The following is a 9,871-nucleotide window of genomic DNA, read 5'->3' on the forward strand; positions in this document are numbered from 1 at the left end:
CTATTCCCAAAATAGAATCGTTAAAAGCTGTAGAATCAAAGAGGTGTGGGGCACACAGCCCTTCAGCCTATCTGGTCTATGCTGATCCATTTTCCCATCGATTCTCATCCCTATTGCCTGCATTAGGATCGTTGAAGAAACAACTCTAAGGTAAAAAAAAAAAGGCATGAAGAGGCTTTGGCTGACAGAGTAAAAATAAATCCAAAGGGTTTCTATAAGTACATTAAAAATAAAAGATTAGTGAGAGATAAAATTGGACCCCTTGTAGATAGCGAGGGTAGGCTGAGTGAGAAGTCTGAGAAAATGGGGGAAATTTTGAATGATTTCTTTGCCTCGGTATTCACTAGGGAAAAAAAATGTTGAACCAGTTGAAGTAAAGAAAAATAGTGGGGAGGTCATGAAGCATATAAGGATAACCGAGGAGGTAGTGATGGCTGTGTTAAAAAAGATAAAGGTGGATAAATCTCCCGGTCCAGACAAAATATTCCCTAGGACACTCAGGGAGGCTAGTGGACAGTTAGTGGGGCCATTAACAGAGATATTTAGGATGTCACTGGCCACGGGGGTGGTGCCAAAGGATTGGAGGGTGGCGCATGTGGTTCCTCTGTTTAAGAAAGGGTCCAAATGCAAACCTGGGAATTATAGGCCTGTAAGTCTGACGTCTGTGGTGGGAAAGTTGATGGAAAGTGATGCTATTTACAAATTTTTGGAGGTACAGGGATTGATAGGGAGTAATCAGCATGGTTTTGTCAGGGGTAGATCATGCTTGACAAACCTGATTGAGTTCTTCGAGGGGGTTACAAAAAAAGGTTGATGAAGGGAAAGCTGTGGATGTTGTCTATTTGGACTTTAGTAAAGCTTTTGACAAAGTTCCCCACAGGAGGTTAGGAAAAAAGGTGGAGGCATTAGGTATAAATAAAGAGGTAGTGAAATGGATTCAGCAGTGGTTGGATGGGAGGTATCAGAGAGTAGTGGTAGAAAATTGTTTGTCCAATTGGAGGCTGGTGACTAGTGGAGTTCCTTAGGGTTCGGTCCTGGGTCCACTATTATTTGTGAAATATATTAACGATCTGGATGTAGGGGTGGAGAATTGGATAAGCAAGTTTGCGGATTACACAAAGATTGGTGGTGTTGTGGACAGTGAGGTAGATTACCGTAGATTAAAAGGTGATTTAGGAAGGCTGGAGGTGTGGGCTGAGAAATGGCTGATGGAATTTAATACAGATAAATGTGAGGTGCTAGATTTTGGAAAGGCAAATTTAAATAGGTCATATACATTGAATGGTAGACAATTGAGGAGTGCAGAGCAACAAAGGGATTTAGGAGTTATGGTAAACAGTACCCTCAAGGCTGATACTCAGGTAGATGGTGTGGTGAAGAAGGCATTTGGAATGTTGGCCTTCATAAATCGGAGTATTGAATTCAAGAGTAGGGAGGTTATGATGAAATTGTACAAGGCATTGGTGAGGCCAAATTTGGAGTACTGTGTACAGTTTTGGTCACCAAATTATAGGAAAGATATAAACAAAATAGAGAGAGTGCAGAGAAGGTTCACGAGAATGTTGACAGGATTTCAGGGTCTGAGTTACAGGGAAAGGTTGTGCAGACTGGGGCTTTTTTCTCTGGAGCATAGAAGATTGAGAGGGGACTTGATAGAGGTGTTTAAGATTTTAAAAGTGACAGACAGAGTAAATGCGGATAGGCTTTTTCAATTAAGAAAGGGGGAGATTCAAACTAGAAGACATGGTTTAAGATTGAAGGGGGAAAATTATAAGGGGAACATGAGGGGAAATTTCTTTACGCAGAGGGTGGTGGGGATGTGGAATGAGCTTCCGGCAGACGTGGTCGAGGCGGGATCATTGGTTACATTTAAGGAAAGACTGGATCGTTACATGGATAGGAGGGGACTAGAGGGGTATGGTCCAGGTGCTGGTCAGTGGAACCAGAAGGGTGGGGATTTGCTACGGCATGGACTAGTAGGGCCGAACTGGCCTGTTCTGTGCTGTAAGTGATTATATGGTAACAGCTTGTGCCGCAAGCACGACCTTTAACATCAAATGAAGAGTAAAATACCAGTCTGTTATCTTTTCCAAAAAAAAATATATCTGAGAGTGCAATACTCTCACAGTAGTCTTCCAGAAAGTCACTATATGATGTGCTTAAGCTCAGAATTGTTGGTGCCACAGCCTTGAAGCAGGTGCAGGGATCTTTTATTCTTTATGCCTTTGAAGATACAATGCAAATATTGCATACATATTTTTTCCAAAAATAAAATTTAAAGTTTATTCACAATAAAATTACATGCAAAAGTAAAACTGCCCAAAATTTTCTCAAGTCATTGATTTCATAAAAAAATTAATGGCAATGCTGCCAGAGCTGCTGCAACAGCTGCACTGCCGATGGTGCGGACCCGCGGAGAGTGAGAAGAGGAGATACAGTGCAGCTCTCTAGGGTTCTACTGCCCGGTCTAACTACTGAGAGCTCCATAAAGGCTTCAAAAGGCCTGTCAAATGAGCCAACAGAGGATTATTTTAAAATCTTGCAACCGCAGAGTCTGGGATCGAGATGGTGGCACCTACATTCAGCAGCGGCCTCAAGGGATTGCAGATTCTGGCGAAGTGGAGGACTGGCACAGGGCACCAGAAAATGGGGAGACCACCCAATTTTTGAGAAGGAGAAGCAGAAGAGATGGTAAACATGGCAACGGACCAGTGAGGGCTTTGCATCTGAAGAATACACAGTTGGTAGGCTTTTGGCGACTCACGGTGAGAAATCCACACAGGCTGCAAGCTGCTGGCGACAGCTGTGCAAGGACTAACTCCAGACTGTGGACCGCTGGACACTGGCTTGAGACTGGATGAAGGGGTACCAGTAATCAGATCCGGGATGCAAGAGGGTCCAAAGGGAGCTGTAGGCTTCCTGATTGTAACCATATAACCATATAACAGTTTATGGCATGGAAATAGGCCATCTCGGACCTACAAGTCCACACCGGTTCACTCAAACAAATTCGCTAGCTCCCCCCACCTATTCTCTGACCATAACCCGCTAACCCTCTTCTTATCCGTATATATATCCAGCCTCCTCTTAAATGAAAGAATTGACTCTGCCTCAACTATTTCCTCCAGAAGATTATTCCATTCAGCCACCACTCTCTGAGTGAAGAAGCACCCTCTAATGTTTCTCTTAAAATTTTGCCCCCTTACCCTCAACTTATGTCCTCTTGTTTCAACCTCCACTGCTTTCAGGGGGAAGAGTCTACTTGCATCTAGTCTATCTATTCCCTTCATAATTTTGAACACCTCTATCAAATCCCCTCTCAACCGCCTACATTCCAATGAATAAAGTTTTAACCTCTTCAATCTTTCTCCGTACTCTGGGTATTTTAAGCCAGGCAACATCTTTGTAAATCTTCTCTGCACCCTCTCCACCTTATCTATATCCTTTCTATAATTTGGAGACCAGAATTGAACACAATACTCCAAACCTGGCCTCACCAACGCCTTAAACAGTCGCAGCATCACTTCCCAGCTCCTATACTCTACGCTATAATTTATGAAGGCTAGCATACCAAATGCCTTCTTAACCACCCTGTCAACATGGGAATCCACCTTCAAGGAATGTTGCACCATAACTCTAAGATCTCTTTGTTCTTGTGCATTCCCCAATGTCCTCCCCTTTACTACATATGCCCTATTTTGATTATTTTTACCAAAATGAAGCACCTCACATTTCTCTACATTAAATTCCATCTGCCATCTTTCAGCCCAACTCTCCAGACAAACCAAATCCCTCTGTAATCCCTGAAAACCTTTCTCGCTATCCACCACTCCCTCTATTTTTGTATCGTCTACATATTTACTTGCCCAGTTAACCACCCCATCACCCAAATCATTAATATAAATTATGAACAACAGGGGACCTAGCACTGATCCTTGAGGTATTCCGTTCGTCACAGGCTTCCATGCTGACAAACAGTTGTCAACCATGACTCTCTGCTGTCTCTCCTCCAGACACCTCTGAACCCATCTTACTATTTCTCTATTAATCCCTAGTGACTGAAACTTCCTTACTAACCTTTCATGTGGAACCTTATCAAAAGCTTTGCTAAAATCCAGATAGACTACATCAACTGCCCTACTTTCATCCACCTTTCTTGTCACTTCTTTGAAAAATCAACAAGGTTCATCAAACATGACTTTCCACTTCACAAAGCCATGCTGAGTGCTCCTGATCAATCCCTGCTTATCTAGATATTTGTACACACCATCTCTAAGAATACCCTCCATAACTTTCCCTACCACTGAAGTCAAACTTATAGGCCTATAATTACTTGGCTGACACCTCATGCCTTTTTTAAACAATGGAACTACATTAGCAACCCTCCAATCCCGCGGCACCACACCCTCCTCCAGTGATTATTGCAAAATCACTGATAGTGCCTCCGCTATTTGCTCCCTGACCTCCCTTAACGTCCTGTGGAAAATCCCATCAGGACCAGGAGACATCCACTTTTACTGACCCTAGAAGCTCCAAAACCCTCTCTTTACTAATCCCTATCTTTTCCATAAGTAAGCCATTTGCCTCACTTAACTCACATAGTCCAATGTCCTTTTACTTCGTGAACACAGATGAGAAAAAAAATCATTTAATATCGCTCCCATTTGATACGGTTCCTCGCACAGTTCACTGCTCTCATTTTCCAGTGGTCCAATTCTATGCTTAACCCTCCTTTTAGTATTCACATATCTGTAAAAACCCTTAGGATTCACTTTTACCTTATCAGCTATTGACACCTCATACCTTCTTTTTGCCTTTCTAATTTCCTTCTTCACGTTTTTTCTGCAATCTATGTAATAATCGTACATCTTATCCATTTTTTGCTTCTTAAATTTAGTAAATGCCCCCCTCTTATCCTGAATCAACTTCCTTATTTTTTTCCAGAAAACCACAGTTCCCTTAGGCTTTTGGCCTTGCCTTTCGATCTGTGTCGGAGGTTCTGATCCGAACTTCAGATTGCTTCAGAGGCTGCAAGGGCAATGGAGGTGAATCCATGAACACTCGGTGGCTGTTGGGGTGGGGGGGGGGGGGGGGAGGGCTCTTTTGCTTCTGTTTCTCTGACTGTAAGAGGCGCACGGCAATTTCTGCTGATGGCAAATCTGTCTGCCTTTTTCACAATCTAAAGCAAATTTCATATTACTCCTGTTTTATAACATGACAATAAAGGAATCTTGAATCTTGATATTCATACATCCCACTACTGTATATTGTTACAATCATTCTCAAATTTGCTACATAGCACAGTTGACACTCCATGTGGCCCTGTCTATTGTTTGAGGGGCTTCCACTCTGGTCTCAGCCCCGCAGTATCCAGTAGAGAAGGACTCTAGGCTGTGCATAAATATTGGATTTGGATATCAAAAATGACCAAAGAAGCAAAGTTTAGACTTCAACTTGTGTTTTGCTCTATTACCAAGTCGGCATCATCTAATAAAAGATCCTTACATTTTCTCTTGGAAATATCCACAAGATTAACTACTTGTAATTCCCTTGATATAATGTTGGATATTGAATAAACAGCATGAAGTTGGGATTCTTCCATTTATATTCATTTGAGCTGTTTTTTTTTCACTTTGCAATCAGCACCATTTTGTGATAATCTCTGTTCACAAGCCATTCAACCATTTCATCTTCAACCAAACTGATCAAGTGCTCACGCTAATCAATGTCGAATGTGTACCTTCCATTTTGATTCATGATGGCACAGAAAGGGGATAAAAATAAACCAGCCGAGTAAATATCAGTCACCGCCCAACTCAATCTTAAAGAATAGATAGATCCAAGAATATCATTAAGACACATTTATTCCTTTACCACTGAACCAATTGCCTATTCTGTGGAAGAATGTACAGTGATAAGGAATAATGCTGCACCATAGCAACAGGGAAATGCGTAAAAAGGCATAGAAAAGTAGGGTGTTAGACTCAAAAGTAATGTCGCCAACAATCAGTGACAATTTTTTATCTCTGCTTTTCAGGAGCTAAAAATCCACCTTCTGTCCTGCATAACTGTTCATGTTGGTGAACATGGTTAAATCTTTTTATTTTGTTATTTGGAGATATGTGAACAGCTGAGTGTTCACTGCTCTTATTTTCCAGAGGAAGCAAGGAACATGCTGTATCTTAGAGATTACTTCAGTCTGCTTGCACAATGCATCTCCTGTCTGGATGTTTTGCCGTTATCAGTGAACGTCCATTATGTCCCTCCTTTTCAACAGATTTGACATTCTCAATTAGTCCTAACAGGTTAGTACAATCCATCTTCTGCTCAAAAGTCTCAAGATTATTGATCAACTCCAAAGAAGCAAACATATTACACACATATTTTAGTATCAACAAAGCAACTGTGCACTCATGTATAGTCAGACCTGTCAGGTTTTATTTATCATCCAATACACAGGCACACTTTCATTGTGTGTAGGAGAGACTTAAATTCTAGATTGAATTAGAAATTTCTTTCTTTCCATTTCCCTAAATTAGCATGGCAATTCTCAAGTTATAATTAAAAGAATAATGAACTGGTAAAATAACTAAAATCCTTTGATTCCCCATGTCCTTGCCCATAATTTCAAAATGTATGGAAGAATGGTTTAGACAGATAAAGTAAAAGTGATGCTTGTGATTTACCATGAAATGTCTCGTTAACTTCATAAAACAGATTTATTCATGTCAGTTTTGTGGCCAGTGATGATGCGGTCAAACTGAAGACCGATAACATTATATCAGTGCACTAATAATACATTAAGTATTTACCTTTGCTTCTGTTTCCCACTGATTAGATTGTGTGAAGTTATCATCAGTTGCCTTTATAGAAATTTTCAAATATCAGATTAGACATTAATAACACTGGACAACAAAGATTTTGCTTCCTGAACATTTTTGGTGTATTTTATAGATTTTAAGCTGCTGATCACAAAAATCACATTAAAATGTTCCTACCACATAACATTTAGAAGATATAAACTATTTTTGTGATTCCCTGTCATATTTTAAGTCTCCTTCAAAACCATGAAGTGCAACATGTAATTGAAAATAACCTTTTCTACATTCGCACTTGGAGTTGTTCTCTGCTGATCTTGGTGCAGTCAGTGGCGAACATGGTTAAAGGTTTCACCAGGACACTGCAACCATGGAAAACCCATATCAGGGCAACTGGAATCCATCAATACGGGCTGACTATTTTTGGACACTAACATGAGAGGCAACAGATGCTGAGTACAAATGAAAATCAGAGTGAAAGCATTTTAGGTCTGTTGAACTAATGCAATGTGTCAGCATTATTTTGCAATTAAATATGCTAAATTCTATAAAAAATCATTTAATATTTTTCCAACTTGTGTTCAGATTGAACTGTCTGTCATAATCCCCAATATTTTTAAGGAAGCAAATCTTATGAAAAATGTTGTTGTCCATTATATTAGCAAATGAGTCAGTTCAGCCCATTGAGGTTTTACCAGCTCTTTGCTCCAACAATCAAGTCCAAAGATTTTTTTTTTCTTTTCCTTATTTTCTGTTCTAATCAAGGCTCTCTCTCTCTCTCTCCCATCCCCCCCCCCCCACCCCTTAATCAAAATACTTACAAAGCCACAGAGTCTTGGATAAGGAGGCCTAATGATTAAGTTGCTGGACAAAAATCCCATAACCAAAGCTTTTGATCAGGACATAATCTGCTGGAGGAACTCAATGGACTGAGCAGCATTAGAGAGGGCGAAGAGTGGTCAATATTTTGGGTTAGATCCCTTCAACTAGACGTCATTAATCTAGGCGAAGGGCTCCAACCCAAAATGTTCCTCCAGCAGATTGTGTTTAGCTTCACATTCCAGCATCTGCAGTCTCCTGTGTGCCTGCTGGTGATCTATATTGCTTGTTGGTAGCTGGGGAATTTCATTATTAAATGGTCACATTGATGGTCACCATCAAGCCTATAGATTACAGATAGTCCCCAACTTACAACCTATGCAACTTACAACCATCCACACTGCAACCAATTTTTAAAAAAATATATATATAAATATATAAAATTTACGCTGTTTATGCTGTATTTCACAAACTATAGCAGGGATACAAGGCATGTTAGATCCAAAATGTGCATACATACGTCGTTAGTCGGCATTCCAGGGTCCAAGGACTGGGCACAGCCATCTTGATTCTTGTGCGAACGCACAAGTTTTTGGTAGGTGCCTGCGCAATGGGTTCATGTATTGGAGTTCAGTTGATGCAAGCACGAGAGTTAAGGGTACGAATTCAATATCATCAGTGAGCTTAACTCTCGCGCATATGCCAACCAAACTCCAATATGCGAAACCACCAAGGCTCACACTTGCGCACAGGAATCAAGATGGTCATGCCCAGCCCTGGGACCGCAGAACGACGACTAGCAAAGTAGACATGGACCAGAAGGTGGAAAGATTCACCAAGATTGATTGACAAATTCAGGAAGCTTTAAGTTGTTATCATTAGATGTTTGATGAAAAAGAAGATTTAAGTAAAATTTTACTTTAAGACTTCGGTACTCCATGTGCATGGGCACAATTCTGACTTACATTCATTCCAAGATGCAATCGATACTTTGGTCCCCTTTGCGATCATAAGTCAGGGTCTACCAGTATTGCAAACCACCCCCCCCCACCCCATTTAAGAAGGAGAAGCAGAGGAGTCAACCCATGGGATGGAGCCAACTGCAGCAACCAAGTGAGGGGCTCTCAAGTTGAAGAACACAAAGGCGGTGAGTTGTTGGTAACTCAAGGCAAAGAACCCATGCAGTCTGTTGGTGTCTGTAGTCAAGGAACTCACACCAGCCTGAAAACTGGCTCAAGACTGGGCATCAGCTATTGGAACCGAGATGTGAGAGGATGCCAAGGGCGTGGAGGGCTTCCTGATCATGTTAGAGGTTTGGATCTGGAACTCGAGTGGCTGATGATTTGGACTGAAGGCTGTGTGGCTGTGGAGACTGCAGGAGCTTTGGAGGCAAATCCATGGACACTCAGTGACTCTCAGGGGACTCTCATTTGCTTCTCTTTTTCTGACTTTAAGTGGCGCCAAGCAATTTGTGCTGATAGTGAATTTTTGCTTTAGTGTAGCTAAAGGAAATTTCATGTAATATCACTTTTTTGTTTTATTAATGATAATAAAATAATCTTGAATAACATGTTACAGAGTAGTGCTTTGCTATTTGACACACTAACTCCTATCCTGTGGAGGCTGAATGGCAAAATTCATGCTTCATAATTCCAAGTGGACCATGAACCCCATCAACCAGAAATCAGAACACTATTTCCCATTTATTGATCTAATCTCCTCTAGATACTTTCCTTCCACAACCTCCCATCTCACAGCCATACACCTTTGAAATGATCTTCTTGGAAGTCAGTCTTACTTGACACAACTGTTACTGTCTTTAAGGTACTCAGAACATTCTTTATCGAGTCCAATCTCTTCCTCATAGCATTTACTACACTCCTGACTTCCACAGCCTTGTGTCCTTTGCCCCCAACCTCTCATAAATATTTGATCCATTTACAAATGCCTTGTCCATCATGACAGCTGAAGGCCTTCAGCTTCATCCTAAAACAGAAGTTCAATCAGTTCCCCTCCTCTCCCCTTCACTTGATTAAACTCATTCTCATGGTGAAGGGATTTTTTGTTGATGAAAAACATTAGGGTTCATGCTGAGTGAATAAAGTGCATTATATTGGTTCAGCTGGGGAAAGGCTTGAATGAATTCATTAAAACTCAATCAGATATGTTAACCATTTTTCTCTCTCCACTCTCTCTGACCTGCATAGTGTACCCAGCATTTTCTATATTTACCT

Source organism: Narcine bancroftii, chromosome 5 (assembly GCF_036971445.1).
Source record: "Narcine bancroftii isolate sNarBan1 chromosome 5, sNarBan1.hap1, whole genome shotgun sequence".
Taxonomy (NCBI): domain Eukaryota; kingdom Metazoa; phylum Chordata; class Chondrichthyes; order Torpediniformes; family Narcinidae; genus Narcine; species Narcine bancroftii.